At 47.0% G+C, this 19530-nt stretch overlaps 1 protein-coding gene across 4 annotated transcripts in view; it reads right to left on the bottom strand.

Annotated features, from left to right (window-relative positions):
* The window catches only part of KLF8 (KLF transcription factor 8), a 58627-nt gene that overhangs the window by 24654 nt on the left and 14443 nt on the right, over nucleotides 1-19530 (bottom strand). For 2 of the 4 annotated variants that reach the window (XM_077307602.1, XM_077307600.1), the window contains exons 2-3: nucleotides 5577-5670; nucleotides 3314-3355 (exon numbers count right to left, since the gene is read on the bottom strand). The gene's annotated coding sequence lies outside the window, so the exon portion shown is untranslated. The remainder of the gene's footprint in view (nucleotides 1-3313; nucleotides 3356-5576; nucleotides 5671-19530) is intronic. The other 2 variants (XM_077307601.1, XM_077307599.1) reach the window with 1 other exon arrangement.

Genomic DNA, 19530 nt, shown 5'->3' with positions numbered 1-19530 from the left:
GTTGGCCCTGGTCAGCACTGGTATGAGAGACCGCCAAGGGAGTCCAGGGTCACTACTACCCAGGAGGCAGCAATGGCAAGCCACTTCAGAATGTCTCTTAATAGGAAAACACAGCTGTAGCAGGAAGAGTCAGGTGGCTGCCCCCCTACTGCCCCCAATTCCTCACCACCCCCTGGATCCTTCCACCACCCAAAGGGGGCCATACTGTCCACTTTGCAAACCTCTATTCTAAAGCAATGATTCTGTTACCCTTTGACAAAGGTTTCCCATTTCACTTAGAAGTTTGCTAAATTACTCCCTCAGGAACATCCAATGACAGGGAGTTCCACCGTATATTTGCATTCTACACTCTATGTCTTCTTCAAAGAGACCTTTAGCTCCACAGCCCCAATTCTGAGGTCCAACAACAATCTCTGGCTTTCACAGGCAGCTGGATTTTACTTCAATCAACTTCCTGACTGCCCAAAAGGAGTTTAAAAAAAGGTTACCCAACTGGGTCTGCAGGTCATGCCTTTAAAGGTGTTTCACAGGTACTCCTCCCAAGTCTGCTCAGCACACTACAGAGAGGATCTCACTACTTCTGTGTGTTCACGTACAAGCATAACTTGCTCCCCAGGAAGAGACACTGATCCTCTAACCAAAGGAGCCCACTCTTGAGCACTGTCCCCTCCCACCCCCCTCCGTTCACAGCTGGGCACAGCAACGCTCCCATTCCAACTACAGGACCTACAAAGTCTCTTCTCTGACAAGCACCTGTCCTTAAACTCTGCTCCATCACTGTTAGGCAAAGATGCTTGACAGATACTGCTCATGGGAATTAACAGGCAGAGGCACAGTAGGAAGGCCTTTCTTTTGTTCTTCCGTAGTGTTCCCCTGCAGCCAACAAGATGGGAGTCTCCCTGAAGCAAAGACTTTATGATGTGCAGCCCCGCCCCTATGCAAGAGGCATGTCCTTGTTGGAGGCAAGCTATGTTTGTGCATGTATGTATACTGTGTCCATGTAGCAGGGAGGGGTACAGCTGTCTCAAGGTTTTTGCTTCCAGACCATGTTAGTCTCTCTTGATATCAGTTTAGACAGAACAGGTGGCCCTTAGAAGACTGTCCATTTTAGTTGTACTTAAGAATATCTTAGAGCCTCTTGTGGTGCAGGGTAGTAAGGCAGCAGACGTGCAGTCTGAAAGCTCTGCCCATGAGGCTGGGAGTTCGATCCCAACAGCTGGCTCAAGGTTGACTCAGCCTTCCATCCTTCCGAGGTCGGTAAAATGAGTACCCAGCTTGCTGGGGGGTAAACGGTAATGACTGGGGAAGACACTGGCAAACCACCCCGTATTGAGTCTGCCATGAAAACGCTAGAGGGTGTCACCCCAAGGGTCAGACATGACCCGGTGCTTGCACAGGGGACACCTTTACCTTTACTTTAAGAATATCTCACAACATCTTAGGCACATTGAGGGGTTGGACACAATCCACTTAATATTCACCCCTAGCCTTTAAGACATTGGGGTGATGGGTCTGCAGAGCTAATTGATGTCATTTGCAAATCTGCCATACCAATATGTGTGTCCAGCATCAGAAAAGCTGGTGGGTGTGCTTCCATGCACAGAAACAGGCCCTAGAATTGCAGGACGTTTCCCAACACAGAAGTTAAATATTCCACAGAGACATGTCCAAACATACCCATCTTTAAGCACCTGCTGGATCCACCAGACAAGTAAAGAATTCAAGCATTAAGAAGCTGGACAGAGAGTCACAGACAACAGTGATATGTAGGCATCCAAAGCAAAATAATATACATAACGACAGATTTAGTTAACGTTTTTATTAACACAATCGTACTCGCTTTCCACTTAATCTACACTAAAACAAAACAATCCACTTTAGTAAAGAACAAGATGAATAAGGCAGCCCCTTCTTAAAATATCCAACACCATGAAAGGTGCAGCTGAGGGTTTTGTTTGTTTGTTTTAAGTTTTATTCCAGTGAACAGAAGTGGTCAAAGAGTTCTGACTCAACCATGCAACGTGCTGGGTCACCCTGGGCCAGGCATTATTCTCTAGCTCACAGGATTGCTGAAGATAAAATGGAGGAGGAGATAACCATTTAAGCTACCCTGAGATCCCCAAAGGAAGGGCAGGGTAGGAATGAGGCAGGCACCTTGAAGAACAATAGACTGGGTGCTTGATAAATACAAGAGATTGGGTTACTGAAGTCTGGATGGCACCACAGAGAAGGCCCCCCTCTGGCAATTATCCAATATTCCTGAAAGGGGGGGGGGTCCTGGGAGCCAGCAGAAGGATAAGTTCATATGGGAGCAAGCCCTGTTCTGGCTACTTTTTGAGCTAGGTTGCTTTAAAAATTAAGAACGGGCACTGGGAGGAAAAACATGGTAGCCCATGAAAATCATTAAGCACTGGGTGAAATGTGATCAAGTAGAGAAGCATCAAGTAATAACCCAGTCTATCATGAACCAGCTGAGATTTCTAGACATTCTTCTCAAGGCAGTTTCATGCAGGATGGCCTGCAGCAATCTAACTTGAAGTGAGGATAGCTGTGGCAAAATCAGTCTCTTGGGAAAGGTCACAGGTAGTGCCACAGCTGATGCACCAGAGGCAAACAATAGCACCATGCATCAACTGCTCTCAAAACACAAATGTGCAATTTTGGAGAGGACCACTATGTCCTGTTGACTGGACACCCCTCCTTGGTCTACCCATGTAGCTAGCTAGTTACTTTTGCTCCCAAGTTTGAAAGGGAAGGCCAGTTCTACTGAGACCCAACTTCAAACTTTAATATTATTATATTTCAATTTATTACCCGCCACTCCCAAGTGGCTTGTGGTGCGTTACAATAGTCTGCATAAAATCCCAGTAAAACCCCCATTAGAACCCCCAGACATAAAAACATAACACAGATCCAACTAATCACAGTAACAGAAAAAGAGATACGGCGGAAAAAACTAACTCGAATCACTATCATTCCTCTAATAAAAATCTCATAGAGGGGAGGCGGGAAGAGGGGTGCAGATGGAACCCACAAGCCACCATTCACACTACTCTATCCTGGAAGGGGACCATACAGATCTTCCTTGCTGCGCCGGTCTCAACCACAGACCTGGTGGAAGAGCTCTGTTTTTCAGGCCCTGCAGAATGCCGGAAGCTCCCACAGGGCCCACTCTTTGTTTATGAATTACTCCAGGAAAATTAGAGGGCTTTGATAACTCCACTGTCTCTGAGCAGGGTCTCTCTGGCCAGAGTTTCTCTAACATCTCCTACAGTGGTCAGAACGTGATGACATTTGAATGAAAAAGACAAACCTTTCTTCAAGGATGGCAGCAAATTCCATGGAATCACACTTTCTAAAGGGGAAAAAAAGGCACAGTGTATGCAAGACTGCTTCCCTATTTGTTTTTTTCCAAATAAAAAGGCCTGACTGCCACTCTCTTGGATTCCTTTATGGCACCTGTCTAAAAAGTTCCTGGCAATTTTCAGGTGCAAACCTCCAAAAAACCTCCTTACACCAAATCAGACACTTCATCAGTACCATGGGCTCTGCTGAGCAACAGATCTCTAGTTTCTGTTTCTTCTCCAAGACAGGTTGCTTGAGATCCTTCAGCTGGAAATTGCAGGACTGAACTGAGGAGCTCCAGCCTGTAAAGCAGGTGCTCAGGTGCTAATCTATAGCCCCCTCCTCCAAGCTAAGATTCTACCCTATTCAGTCTTCCAGATGGCCTGAAAATGGCATGGGTTGCGTTACAAAGCTTCATCAATGAGAGAGCTCTTTTGTCATCAACAGGCCCAGGATTGTGTATACATTGAAGTGTGTCTCTGAGCATGTGCAGACTCCTACTTCCAGTGCTGAGGAATCGTACTAGCCATCCCCCTTAAGGCAGAAGAAGAGGACAGAAGGCAAAAGGGCTTCCCTTCTGCTCTTTCCGTTTACAAGACCACTTTATTAGGCATTACTCCCACGCCCTTCAACAAAATAGCCACTTCCTGCCTCCAGAAATGCAGGGTTTCTGATATATCAAATTTAACCCTGTGAGAGTAGAGAGACTCCAATTCTGTTGTGAACAACAGAACTTCCTTTGACTGCTGTCTCATGTAAGGCAGCATGGTTCTTCTAACCAGGAGGGGGACAGAAAGGAAGGGAATGCTGGCTAAGCACTGGGCCAAGTAGATCAGCACTAGGCATGTGAGGAAAAATTGGACTGTTTCAGATTTGACCTGAATCTGAAGCACCCTTCCCTAGCTTGGATTGAGCCCAAACAAATCAGTGCCAAAATACCTATGGCACCATTAAAGTCAATGGAAAATTTTCCCTTTCTGTCTGTTCCATTGTCTTGGGGGAAGACAGGATTTTGAGGTAGAGGCACCAAATTTGCAACATAACTGCAGAAGCCTCTCCTCAAAATAGACTTCAAGTTTCAATAAGATTGGACGAGAAGGTCCAATTTACAGGCACTCAAAGAGAATACCTCCCCATCCAACCTCCATTATTTATAGAGGGAAAAAAGCTACTCTGTTCTTTTATTTTTCCCCCACCACTGAAAACAATGGAGGTTGGAAAAGGGCATCCACGTGTAGAATTGGACTCCTGTAGAATTGGACCCCCAGGTCCAAATTTTTGGGGTTCTTTTGAGGAGAGGCTCCTGCAGCAACACCACAAATTTGGTCCCTCTACCTCAACCTCCTGCCCTGCCCTCCAGATCACAGAATAGACAGAAAAGGGAAATTTTGGTCCCTTTAAACTTTAAATTGCCCAATCTCCATGTGCCTGAAATGTGCCCAGATTGCAGTTTGGTAATTCTGCCAAAGCTGATTCGAGCATTTTAACTTAAGGAGAAGTGCAATTTGGACTGGATTTGTCAAAAAAAATGTCCAAAATCAACATTGGTTAGGGTACGTTTCAGACTCTGAAACAAATCTCACATGCCTAAGCACCAACCAAGAAAGCAGCTCTCTCTCTCTTATTTCTCTTTGGCCAGAATTTCTCCAGCCACACCCCCCCCTCTTGCTGTTCTGCTACAGCTCCAAACAAAGAGCCTTTCTTTTTCTTTTCTTTCTTTTTTTTGGGGGGGGGGATTGCAGCCAACAGCCATGGGAAAATGGCTTGTGAATTTGTCATCTTGCACACCTGACTCTCGCCACAAAGAAGTCCACATTTTAGTTCTGCACCAAGGAAGCCTCTTTTCATTGTTCTGCCCCCTCACTACTCCAAAGGCTCTGCGGCTCTCCTTCCACCTTCCCAAATCACCTCACATCCTGTCCTCTCCCCAATTGTGGGGACATAATTCACAGAAGGGCTTGTTTCTCCCAGTTCTCTTTGTGCTATTGTTGGGAGTACAGCAGGATCAAGAGGATCCTTTTCCAGAGATAGCTGCAAGATGAGGAACAGATCCTGCCAGGCATGCTTCAATGGCCTGAGGAGTGGCTGCCCTCAAAAATCTGGCTTCATAAAAGACTGCACTGTGGACAGAGCTAGCATAAGAGCCCATCTTCATTTTCACTGTGCCTCAGTTTCCTCAACTGCTACTCACTTGCCTGCATGGCTACTGAGAGGGGGGGGGAGAGACCCACCTGTTAACGGAGACTCTTCTCCAGACTCTGCCTCTGCATCCAGGGGTAGCTGCGGCGCACGTCACTTCCTCTCCCACAGCTTCTGGGACTCCATCTGAGAGAACAGGAAAGAGAAATGCTGACTGCTTTTGCTTTCAAGAAGCAGGAGAGCCCACATAAGAAGGGAGAAGCAGCAGGGTAGGCAAGAACATCACGCCTGGCTCACCAAGTTCTGAAAAGACTACCCAGAATGCAGAGCAGTTTCCAGAGCATCCATATTGTTTCTCATGCAATTTTATTATACAGAAAACCTCCACAAGGAAGGGGCATGACAGAACAACCCTTTAGGAGAGACCTGCAGTCAAAGACATCGCCATATCTATCCAAACTCAAAATGCCGGTTCTAAATCAAGGAAATGTTTGCATGTTTGCTCACTTTTATATAAATTTGCTCCATTTACATCCTTCTTATAATGACATGTGTGAGTATTTTACGGAATTTGAGAAATAGCAGTTCAGAGGCAAGAAGTGAGTTAAGGAGAATCAGACACCAATACAATACCCAGTAGAGAGGCTTTGAGGTAAATGATTTGCCTCTGGTAAATGCATACGCTACTGACACTGGCAAAATGCATTTCCCTCCAACTTGGCAGCCTGTGAAGAGGATGGTATTTAACGTTTGAAAATAAGTCTTCAAGAAAACGAAGCACGGTTCTTCCAACAGCTGACATCTGCCCACAGAAACTTGCAGTTATGAGCATTACTGAACACTGGATTGATAATTTGGCATCCATTTGCCAAAATTGCAGCTATTTTTGAATGATATTAATCATGAGCATGGACTTTCATATCAGAATATTCCCTTTTCATTTTGCCAAAGCTTTTGAAGCATTTGGACCACAGCTGATTGCTCCTGAAAATTATAGCAATGGAGAACAGATCACCAATGTGAGTAAGGAATCAAAACAAAATGTATTCATTTACTTTACCTTTCTCACCAATGAGGAACAAGAACATCTGACATATCTTTCCTCTCCTGTTTTTCCTCACAACCCTGTAGTTAAGGCTGAAAGTGTGTGACTGGCCCAAGGTCACCTACCAAGCTTTGATGGCAGTATGGAGAGTCAAACCTGGGTCTCCAAGAGAGTTTAATGCTCTAACCATTATACACACTGGTTCTATGATGCTCACAATATCCTTCTCACTTGAGGTGTGTTCTTCTAATAGTATTTCTGGCTTTGGCAGCACATAGTCTAAAACTGGAACAATACAAGGAGATAAGCATTGCCCATGTGCATTTCTAACAGACATACCCCTGATCCTAGATCAAGGCAATATTGGCAGCCTGCCTTGGAAAAAGAGAACATTTTAAGGATAATGAGACACCAAAGATGCTCTTCTGAAGAACTGGAACATTTACACCTAAGGGCATTTCCACACATCTAAAAAAAATAGCGTTATGCCAGCAAAATAGTGTAGTGCTGAAAATAATCGCGCTTTCAGCCATTCCTCATGTTCTTCCTGTCTCGCTTACATCTGCCGTCTTTTCGTTTTTACACTCCACATCCCTGCTTGAAATGACGGAAGAGAGCAACGCGCTTTATACGCAACTCTCTTTCACCTGTCAATCAAGCCAGGCAACCAATCCCCAATGTTTTTAAGGGCCCGCAATGCCCGCTAATTTTTTTTTTAAATTCAAACCTTCTCAGTTGAAATGCCTATGCATCTAATCATAGATGCATAGTGCTTTTTGAATGCCACCCATTATGGAATCACGAGTCTTGAAACTTAAGAAAAATAATCTCGTTCCTGATTTTCAGAGGGGGACTTTAGACAGGTATGCTTTGTGTGACAACCTGGGAAAAAAATAATTTTTGGCTTTGCCTGCACGCTTGTATGCCTATTTGTTGCTCTAGGCTGTTCGCTTAAAAAAAAAACACCTCCCATCCCTGGGAGAAAGGAAAAAAGAGGCAAGTGTGAGGGTAGGACACTGGAAGCAGTGATAGTGCTTCTTGGCCTCCATACATTACTTTGGCTGGTGGCCTGCTGCTTGCTCTCCTGTAGCTTATACTACATAGGTTGGGGAATCCACTTTAAGCTATTCCCCAGCTACCACTTTAAAATGGTAGATGTGGTGAACAGTTTGCTGCTTGGACACTGGATGTTGGTGATGTCACGCCGAGTGTCCGGAATATTCGGTCCGACTACCGAAGGTAAACATTACACTATATTTATCGGGTGCAGAACTGCCCTAAGATCTTCATTCAATGTAGAACTACAACTAGCCACCTTGACTTTTCTTAAAGGACATTAGTAACATGTGAGCATTATTAATTACCCCCAAATCGCAATTCCCTCATGAGAGAAAGTACTGTCATTACGCTAGTTTTGGTCTATAATGTAGATACTTATTGTCTCTTTATTGATCAAGCATGCACAGAGACCCATTGTGACATTGAATAAACAGCATGCCATAAGGTTAGCACAAGGCACTCAAAAAGGTTTTGTTTTCTGGACTGCTAAATGCATTCTGGACAATAATTTTTGAGTACCCCTTTTCCCCAAGCTTTGTTGCATATCAAAATGCTCAAGTTTGTTTTATAGAACACGACACAAATTCAAAACATGCAAACATCTATCTTAAGGGGCAAATATTTTTAAATGAAAAATAGCAGAATTGTAGAGGAAACAAAACAGGGGCTGAGATCCATCCCACCAATACTTAAGTCTTCTGCAGACAATCTAGCACAAAGAAAGAAATCAGTCAACACAAATGGTTAAGCAGGGAACAGCTCGTGAAGTCCATGACATCTTACTTTTAAAAAATGACAATAAAATATGATTTCGCCAAATACTGTTTCAGAACCTTGGTATGGAACTGTCTCGGCCAATAAGAGACCAGACTGGGAAAATCTAAAATGGTAGTCACTGCTATAATAAACTCCCAGGCCCAAATCTTGGCCCAGACCCAAATCTTCCCCCTCTTTATCAGTGCTGCTCTGGGGGGGTGGGAGATTTTTCTCCACAGAGAAGTGGAAAGCAGGGCCTCCTTAACAGAAGAGCTGTAGAGGAAGCTAAAGGAGTGAGAAGATATCCAACACATAATGGAGCTGCAGCCACTACTTGGCCTCTGGGACCTCTGCAGTTTAATCCCATATTATCTCACCAACATACCAACCCCAGCTCCACAGTGCTGTCTCCAGAGTGGGATGGTATTTTGTGGTTTCCCCATTGCTGGTATGACAACAGACAAAGCATGGAAGCAACAGCACCTCCAAGGGCCTTTTACAATTCTTTTAAATCAGCAGAATATCTTTGTATTGATATACCATTGTAACAATAGGTGTAACAGGTTCCTTGGATTCCCAGCTCTCTCTCTTTTTTTTTTATGTTTCTTTCCCCCGAAGGCTAAGAGATTCCCCCCAAATCTCTGCTAAGGAAGGTCACAGAGACCTTTTCTTAAAATGAAAGATGAGAATTCAGAGAACTTGGGGGGGGGGGAGGAAATGCCGTCACAGGGACAAGGGTCAAGGGACATGGTAGCCATGCGGGCCAGAAAATCAAAATTTACTTACCCACAAAGCAGCCATCCAGGCTTTACTGCAGTCTTTCCCAAAACTTTGGAGCAAAATGTTTGGGAAAGATCAGAGAAAAGCTGAGGGAAACCCCAGAGGTGCATGAATGCAGCAGGATCCTCTGGGGGAAGCAGGAGCAATACCCATTTTCCAAAAGCATTGAATTCAGGGCAGACACCCTTGTGGAAGACCCCACAGTTGCAGAAACAGGGATTCATCTTAAAATGCAAGTATGCGCACTCAAAAGAATTCTGGAAACATTCAAGCAACTTTTGCACAAGGAATATTTGGCAATACAGCCTCTGGATTTTGGCAGCTTACTAGGGCCCCTCCAAATGATGTCGACAACATTCAGAGACTGTCTCGCAATGTGACCATTTTTAGAAGAAGAAGAAGAGTTGGTTCTTATATGCCGCTTTTCCCTACCCGAAGAAGGCTCAAAGCGGCTTACAGTCGCTTTCTTATTCCTCTCCCCACAACAGACACCCTGTGGGGTAGGTGAGGCTGAGAGAGCGCTGATATCACTGCTCGATCAGAACAGTTTTATCAGCGCCATGGCGAGCCCAAGGTCACCCAGCTGGTTGCATGTGGGGGAGCGCAGAATCGAACCCGGCATGCCAGATTAGAAGTCCGCACTCCTAACCACTACACTGGCACAATGTGGTAAATACAGGAAAGTGGAGTTATCAATCTCTACCACACATCCCAGAGGTGAACAATCAACGAGCAGCCAGGGATAGGACCATATGTAGGGGGAAACACGCAAGAGTATCTTTAGTGTTATCTTGCCCTCGCTGCTTACTCACCTCTCCTGGCCACCACTGCGCCACCTGTGCTGCATTTCAATGGGTCTGTGAAAAGAAGTGAGCTGGAGAGCTGCTGGATCCTGCTGGCAACCCCCCCCCCCAAAAAAAAAAACCTTAAAAGATTCCAGCCGTAAGATATTGGCTGGGGCATTGCTCTCTCTGGTGCCTCCCCCCCCCCCCCCGCTAGTGAAAAGGCAAGATGGGAGGCAGACTGTGGAGGGGATAAATAGTGCAATTTACTATCTCGCAATTGCAGGTAGGAGACATCACGCGATTTGGCCCTGCGTGCGGAAAAGGTATCACTCTCAGCAGATGGGAGTGTGAAAGTTTAACTGTCATCCGTCTACAAGGAAAAAAAACTGAAGTGGCAAAATTTCAAAAGTCACAATTAAAAGTGAAGGTCAATTACGTTATAGTCTTTAGAAGAAAAAGACGTCTCTTCCACATGAGAGCCTTCCAAACCTCTGCCAATGCGATTTTCTTCTCGCTGAATGACAGCTCAGCATTTCAACCTCCCAAGATCCAACAACAGCCCTAAAGCCACACAATCCCATTTCCATCGATTCCATCTCCTGTACATTACTTATCTCCTGCCGACATGAAATGTGACCTTTAAAGATTCCAAAACCACAAGACTTTGTTTGAAGAACGTTAAGGGTAGCTCTCTTAAGTCTCATGTTTTTTAAAAGTTGGTGGATGACTCATGAACTTGCCCTCACGGAACTTGCAATCCCACCAGGGTTGAGGACCTGGTTCTTGCACCAGAGACAGAGGAGCCCACAATACATTCAGGGCCTTTTATTCTTGGAGAAATGAAACTAGTTTGGAGAGGGTGCACTCTTTACAAATGCTTGCAGACAGCAAGGAATTAATGGGATACAGAGTCTGGTAATCAGACTGTTGGGCAGGAGCCGCCCCGCCCAGGGGACTTGGTCAACTGAGCCCCACCCAAGGCCTGCAGCAAGCCACAGCCCCACACTCACGGAAGAGAGGGTGGCGCCCACATGCCTTCCTCCCACCATGGGAAGCCTGCTGTGCAACTCCCCTCCCAGCCTCAACTCTGCTCTCCAGCACAGCTGCAAGCACTAGATACCCGGAGCTTTTCGTTCTTTCTTTTTCTTCTTCTGTTTTAATGAGGGCTGCAGAGAGGGAGCACACCCAGGCTCTTTCACGTCCACACCTCCTGCAGGAATTTCCTCCCAGCCCCAACTCAGCCTCACCCTCCTCTGCCAGCAAGCAAAGATGCTGTCAGGCACAGATGCTATTTCAAGGCAGAGAGCAGGGGAGGGGCCAGAGGCAGACAGCCTGCTTGCTCGGTTGCCTCGGCAACTGCATACACCCAACTGAGCTGGTACTAGGCCGGATCCCAGCTGACACTAGCAAAGCTAGTTTCCACCAGCAGAAGGAAAGCTTCCTTTGCCACCCTGTGGCAAGCAGATATGTGGAGGTCACCCTGTCCCAGGAAACCTTAGCCCAATCTGTTTGCAACGGGGATCACGGCCATACTGTCCGGAAGCAACCAAGCCTTTGAAGCAGCAAGGCCTCAGCAGGAATCAAACCTGCTAGACAGCTGTCTCATTCATCCCTTCTTGCTCTCAAGGTTTCAGACAGGAAGGGGAAAGGAAGCGGGGGGGGGGGCAGATCTATCACCCTAAAGATAGAAATAATTAGCCTCACCAATAAAGATAGGACAGGGGTTGGCACCAGGGACAGGCCATTGTGGCCCACATAAAGGCCATTAAGTCAAGCCAAGCTGTTCAAGAAGCCCCCGTCCAACACATACACACTTGCAGTCTCCCTCCTCCAACAACCCCCCCTCGCTGGCCTCAAGCAGCCTCTCTGGCTGCCTGCCCATCCAACAGGGACGTGGCACCGATAGCCAGCCAGCTCCACTTAGCCAGCTGGAATACACAGCCCAGCAGGAGACAGAAGCAGGAAAGTGGATCCTACAGGGCTGGAGCCAATAGCTCCTCCTCCCTACAAGACACATGGGTGTATGATGCATAGGGCTGCCAACTCTGAATTGGGAAACACCTGGAGATTTGGGGGTGGAGCCTGGATAGGGCAGGATTTGGAGAGGACAGAGACCTCAGCAGGCCATGGAGTCCACCCTTCGCTTTCTCCAGGGGAACTGATCTCTGTCATCTGCAGATGAGTTGTAATAGTAAGCAATCTCCAGACCCCTCCTGGAGGTTGGCAGCCCTAACCAGCCTGGTGCAGGTCAAAACTTCAAGCCGGCTAAAAAAGTATATATATTTTTAGGGAAGGGGGGGGTCATGGAAAGTGAGTAGGAAAAACAGGCATGAAGAGTTGTAGGCAGCAGAGGAGCTGCAGGAGGAATCTGGGGGTGGGTAGTGGGGGAGCGCAGCGTCAGCTGTGTGCTGGACACACACGTGGGAAAGGGATGTTGCACAGAGCTCAGCTCAGTCTGTGATTTCTAAAATGGACTCCAAGGAGGCCTTCTGACATCTTACTGAATTAGGGTGTTTGAAGGAAGATGCAACATGAGTTAGTGAGGGCCCTAGAGCAGGGGTAGTCAACCTGTGGTCCTCCAGATGTCCATGGACCACAATTCCCATGAGCCCCTGCCAGCAGACGCTGGCAGGGGCTCATGGGAATTGTAGTCCATGGACATCTGGAGGACCACAGGTTGACTACCCCTGCCCTAGAGGATTACGGCTAGGGAGGGCCACTGCCGAGCCAGCCCCTGCTACCCCTCACCCTATAACCATTTAAATCCCTTTCTGGCCAGTCAAGCAGTCATCTATTTGCCAGGGAGTTGTTATACAAGCTGCAGGATATTGGGAGGGGGGGGGGGGGAGGCCTACAGAGTAGCATGACAGCAGTTCTGGCCTTGGCCCTCTTGCTCTGGGAATGCTCTCTTGCTTCAGTGCAACCCCCATATTTTCTGGGGGGCTGCCATTTCCCAGCCCTCCTCTCTTCCTTTTACATTTGGCTCTCATTCCACCAGCACCAGAGCACTGTGGGGGCAGGGCAAAGGGAGGGAGTTACAGTTGCTAGGCAACTGCAGGACACCTTCCCTAACAAAGCAGCTGCAGAATGCATCCTGCACTTGCGTCGCAGGGAAAGCAATTGCGTTTTTCCCCAGGATTGGGCGGCAATTGGAGGGGGAATGTTCAGCAGAAATAATGAGGATTACCAGGACCATAACTAAAAGGCATCCCTGCATGGTAAGCAGCCATGCCTTGAAGACAGGCAGGAGGGAAAGGGCCAGAACTCCACAAACCTAGGATGCAGAGCTGGTAGAGAGGGTCCTAGCAGTTAACATTAATGTTACTAACATCAGGGGCTTTTTTTTTTTTTTTTGAAACTGCATTTTCAAACTATCAACCTTGTAATTTCCAAACAAGGAAAATTTTTAGATTTTGTTTTCTGCATGCTAACTAGATGAGTCTGGCACCCATATGCTGGTACCTCGCTGATGTTCTCTCACCCCCTGGCTGTATTGCTTCCGCAAAATCTCTGGACAGACTGGAAAATCCCCCACCCCCTAGTTTGCAAATCAGGTTATAGGAGAGGGTGTGGGTGGCTAAGCGGCGGAGTATAACCAGCGCTTCCATGCTGCCCCACCCCATCCACCCACACCCAGCCACAACCTCCACTACAGCACCAGTCCTTCCCAGCAGGCTGAAACAGAGATAGGGATGTATTCTGACGGTTCTGCCATTTTTGCCCAGGTGTTGCTGCTGCTTGTCCCACTCCAGCGAACAGCAGGAAGGGCTAATTTTGAAAGTATTTGCCTTGCATGCTAAAGGTCCCAGTTTGGTTCCTGACAGGGAATATTTTTCTGAGCCCCCAAAGAGCTGCTGCCAGCAAAAAAAAAAAAAAAAGAGGATGAGAGTAGGCAGTATCAGGAAACTGCAGAAGCGAGACTCCAGTCTTATCATGTATTTTCCACTCCATTCACCATCCTATCCCCCAAGGATTCTCTCTTACCTAGAAAGGGAGAGTCTGGAAGAAGCTTGCAGGCTGTCTTCAGATGGACAGCTACACTCAAGAGCAGGGGTAGTCAACCTGTGGTCCTCCAGATGTCAATGGACTACAATTTCCATGGGAATTGTAGTCCATGGACATCTGGAGGTTGACTACCCCTGCTCAAGAGGGCAATGGAGGTAGTTATTGAATATAAGCACCATTAACTTGAAAAAATATGGTGTTTGAAACCTGGGTTTGAATCCTCACTCACGCAATGGAAGCTCAGTGGGAGAGCTTGGGCCAGTCTCAGCCTAATCTACCTCAACGGTTTGTTGTGAGGATAAAATGGAGGAAAGGAAAATTGTGTAAGCCACCTTGGATCCCCACTGGGGAGAAAGGCAGGGTACAAATTAAGTCCACGAGTAAGTCTGAACCCACAAATCCTCACTTTGATCTCAGACAGGAAGTGTGTGGTCACTGCAAGCCTAAATTTTCATGCCTCTCTTGAAGAGGAGTGATGAGTGGAGTGCCTCAGCCCTGTGTTGTTCAACATATTCATAAATGATTTGGATGAAGGAATAGAGGGTGTGCTTATTAAATTTGCTGATGATACTAAACGTGGAGGGGTAGCAAACACAGCAGAAGACAGAATCAGGATACAGGATGATCCTGTCAGGCTGGAAAACTAGACTAAAATGAAATTCAGTACTGAAAAAATGTAAGAAGAAGAAGAAGAGTTGGTTCTTATATGCCGCTTTTCCCTACCCGAAGGAGGCTCAAAGCGGCTTACAGTCGCCTTCACATTCCTCTCCCCACAACAGACACCCTGTGGGGTGGGTGAGGCTGAGAGAGCCCTGATATCACTGCTCGGTCAGAACAATTTTATCAGTGCCGTGGCGAGCCCAAGGTCACCCAGCTGGCTGCATGTGGGGGAGCACAGAATCGAACCCGGCTCGCCAGATTAGAAGTCCGCACTCCTAACCACTACACCAAACTGGTAAAGTTCTGCACTTAGGAATGAAAAATCAAATGCATCATTATAGGTTGGGAAACCTGTCTTGGCAGTAGTGTGTGCAAAAGGTATCTAGAGGTCATGTAGACCAGGGGTAGTCAACCTGTGGTCCTCCAGATATCCATGGACTGCAATTCCCATGAGCCCCTGCCAGCAGTTTGACTTGGTGGCAAAAAAGGCAATTGGGATTTTGGGCTGAAGTTCAAGGAGGTGGCAGGTTACAGTGGATGAACGATAGGGTTGTGTCCTGAACAGTGCCGAATTTTTTAAAAAATTCGGCAATCACCTGAAGTACCGGAAAGAGATTGGTTGCCAAAGTGATTGACAGTGGTAGACAGGCCAAAGACGTGCAAAAAGCAGCCAGAACATGCAAAACAGCTCGAGAGGTGTGGAGTGCTGGTGAGTCACAATAAATTCTAGCGCTTTGCCATAAAACAGACTATGCTATAATGTCCAATATGCAGAAAAGCCCTGTTTTTTTTGGGGGGGGGGCTCATCTGAATATGGAATTGGGGTCTTTGTGTGGGCAGGTAGTTGTGAATTTTCTGCATTCTGCAGGGGGTTGGATTGGTTGACCATGGCAGCCCCTTCCAACTCTATGATTCTATGATAAGCACAGAGTTTATGGACCACATACAAGCTCTTTAGTCCTGCTCAGTCCAATCCCAGGGCCTTCCTGGCCATTAGAATGCCCCCACCCAATTCTGAAACCATCACCTACTCTCTCCACTCCCATTGGAGACAGCAGCCTGCAACACCGAGAGCTCTCCAGAGGCATTCAGGAGGTGACCAGGAACTACCAGTCAACTGGTCAGTGAATCCCACCACTGCAGATGCCCTGAACCATTGGCAAGAGCCACCTCAGCCATCTCATGTAGGAGATGGCAATGGAAAAAGCAGAAGCCATATCTTTGCCAAGAGAGCTCAAATACATTCAGTTCCACGGGGCTGGGCAAGCTACAGATAGCCCCATTTCTGGCAGGCTTGGAGGGGCAAGAGGGGGTGTCTTGCAGTCATTTATTGAAAAGAAAAAGCTGGAAAGGGAAATGATGTGTCCCACCAGGTCGCAGCAGAGCAGGATCTCGAATCAGTTCTTCAAAACTCAAGCTACTCCCTTCATGCCAACATTCTTGTTCTGCTTCCACTCCAACTCCCCAACTGGTTGTGAGAAGGAAATTGCAACCCCAAGCTCCAAAGAGCAACAGAAGCAGGAGTCAAGCATGAAGCATGGCACCACCTACCTCCCTGCAACCTCTCCATAACCCTGTACCCAATCCCTGCCAAGAGTGGAAAAACACGGAGATGTACTCCACCCGCTCTGCTGCTGATCCAGGCTGGGCGTGCTACCCAGGGCAGCCTAGGCATGCCAGGCCTTGCACGGAAGGGCTGGAACAGTATGGGGCACGTGGCTGGCCGCGAGGGCAGAGCCTTCCTGATGGCAATGCAATCTATGGGGAGGGGAGGGGAGGGGAGGGGAGGGGAGGGAATAAACTATGGGGGAAGAAGACAACATCAGGAAGACTGGTCCTTTTGGTGGATTTAGTTAACACTCTAATCTCAAACACACAGGATGCGGCTAAGTGGCACTTATCTCAACAGTTCGTCCACTTTGAAGTCTTGTCATCTCTCTTTCATGGCTCCCCATGTATTTATAGGTAGGGCTGCCTGCTTCTCTCCTACCAAAAGCCTGACATCAGCTTGTAAAAGGAACACCTGTTGTACTTTCAGTTAGTGTTCTCTTCCTGGACAACATCCTCCCCAGCAGTGGATTTGAACCACTGTGCAGAAGATCAAGGCAGCAGATGCAAAAACTTCTCACTTTGTGCAGAAAGGAGCATGAGGACCAAAAGTAGGCTGTGCCCACAGGTAACAATTTCTCTACCCGCAGCTCTTATTGTACTGCAGATGGTTTTGGAACCAATTCTTGTCCATAGTCAACGAAGTCCTGTTAATAAGATCCAAAGTTGCTGGAACAGGGGAGAGCTCTGGCTCAGTGGTAAAGCATCTGCTTTGCATCCAAAAGGTCTCAAGTTCAATTCCTGACATCTCCACCTAAAAGAATCAGGCAGTAAGTGATACCAAAGCCCTGCACCTAAGACCCTAGAGCAGGGATAGCTGACCCTAATATATTGCTTCTATACAGGGAGACTATATCATAAGCAAGTCCTGGGCCGGGGCCCTTGGGCAGGGCATTGGTGAGAAATTGAGCAGGGCGGAGACATGTTTCATACATTATACAGCTATATGGGAGAATACTTCTGTCATCACTATAAGGTAACAAATGGGAGAATACCACTTCTCTCACAGAAACACCAGACATGTATCCGCTACAGGGGAGCTTATCTCTACTTATGTATATGTACGACAAAATCAGAGTCCAGTAGCACCAACGAAGATTTATTCAAGGTGTGAGCTTTCGAGTCTGAGGAAGAGTGCTTGCACTCAAAAGCTCACGCCTTGAATAAATCTTTGTTGGTCTTAAAAGTGCTACTGGACTCTGGTTTTGTTGTGCTACTTCAGACCACCACGGCTACCTATTTGAATCCATCCTTATGTGCAATAAGAACGGGCAGGAAGGCCACCAGGCTTTCTTCAGGCAGATGCACATCCTGACCAGCCCACAAGAGCTTCCTTCTGCCACGAGCCTTTTCCCAGGCCTCTGGTTGGAATCACTTCGACTCACTAACCTCTTCCTTGGTGGCCCAAATGCTTCAGCATCCTCTCTTTACAGCTGAGCATCTGTTAGCTCAACCACTCCCACCCCCAGATAGCTAGACAGGGCCAGCTGCAAGACGCAAGTTGTCCCTAAATAAGGTACCCAAAATGGGTAGATTATGAGCTTCACCCCCTGTAGATTATACTGCAAAAGCAGGTAGCATGAAGTCACTACTAGAAAGTTCTCAGAAATACTTTTAAGTCCAAAAACACAGTTTCCCAGTTATCGTCTTGTGCAAACTCATTGGAATTGTACTAATTCATGGGAATAATACTACACCAGTCTTGATCCAGCTTCATCATTACTATTATTTATGGAGCACAGGGTCTCCGTTCCTAGGAACTTACAGAATGAAAACTGCTTTAAGGACAAAGGAGAAGAAAGAAGCGGAGATAAACAGAAAAAAGAAATTTGTTTCTTTTTTAAAAGACGGGTTTTTGAACTGCTTTTCAGTTATCTACTTTGGCATAATTTTATGGGATTGTAAATCACTTTGGGGAGTGCCAAAAAGCAGCAGAAAACATTTTAGTAAATAAAGCAACATAAGGAAGGGAAGATCAATAAGTTCTCATCTGAAGCCACTCCACTATCCAAAGCAGGCACCTGGGGAGATGAATTTGTTTCAGGCCCAAAGTGACAAGATGTTAAAGAGGCACACCAGGCAGCCGACAGCCTCCTCCCCCCCCCCCACCACCAGGGATACTTACAAAGAAACAACATGGTGAATTTGGTGCACTACAGAGGATGCTCTCCTCAGTTCTCTTCCTTCCCTGCTCTCCATCCAGCAACAGAGCAACAGGGCTAAAGGAGAGTTTTAATCAGCAACTCTATCCCATCACTGGCTAAAAGCAATTCAGCATCAGTTGGCCAGTGCTGCAAGCCAGTGTTAATGTAGGAGAAGGTTGGGATCTGGACCAGGACCCAGGAAGACTTAGCTTCAATTCCTTACTTTGTCATGGAAGCAATCATGTAGCCTAATCCAGGGGTTCCCAACCGGGGGTCCGTGGACCTGAGGGTCCACAGCAGCTCCAGAGGGGGTCTGCGGCCTTTCCCCTCCTGCCTAATTGGACTTGGCAGCCAGTTCTCTTGTTTGTGGCCTCCACCCGGAGGGCTTGGTAAGGTAGGCTGTGGGTATAAAGAGGGAGGGAGTCAGTGGTGGCATGATGCTGGGGGTCAGGGCTGTCTTCTCAGCTTCTATGTGGCCTACATAACTGTAGTTGTTGTAAAGGTAAGGGGAGGGAGTAAAAGAATGGCAAAGGGTGTGGATGGTTGTGTCACTTCTGGGTTGTGTGGCAGGGGGCGTGGCAGGGGGTGTGGCCAGCTGACGTCACTTCTGTGGGGTCCTTGAAGCCTGAAAATGTATTTCAGGGGCTCCTCCACCGTCAAAAGGTTGAAAAAGGCTGGCCTAATCTACCTCATAGGGTAGTTGTGACAGTAAATTGGAAGACAGGAGAATGGTATAAACTACTTTGAGTCCCCATTGGAGTGGAAAATGGGAAGAAAATAAATCAGTAAAATAAGCTGCCCCTCAATGAGTTTGTACCTTCCAAGTTATCAATAGTAACTGATGCATTCAGTTTACTCTCCTGTTCCTTTGGTCCTCAAAGCAAACAAATCTGGGTCCTTCCAAAACTATAGGACAAGGTTCCCCAATGTGGTGCCCATGAGCACCTTGACATCCACCAGTATTTCCCTTGCAGCTTGCAGGGTGGGTGGGGAGATTATAAGGCAAGGCTTTTTATTGGCTGCCATCATTCAAACGAGCAGGTTTGCAGCAGATGCCATAACCACAGAAGGACTGGTAGGTAACTTGGCTTTTCTTAGTTAGTGTGTAATTCCATTCCCCCTTCAGGCTTTCCTTCCTCCCGGGAAATGTAAGAAGAGAGGCATTTTATTTGGCTCTATCTCCTGCACCAGTCATTTGGGGTTT

The sequence above is a fragment of the Paroedura picta genome, chromosome 13 (assembly GCF_049243985.1).
Source record: "Paroedura picta isolate Pp20150507F chromosome 13, Ppicta_v3.0, whole genome shotgun sequence".
NCBI lineage: Eukaryota > Metazoa > Chordata > Lepidosauria > Squamata > Gekkonidae > Paroedura > Paroedura picta.
This window is presented reverse-complemented; position numbering and strand designations above follow the sequence as displayed.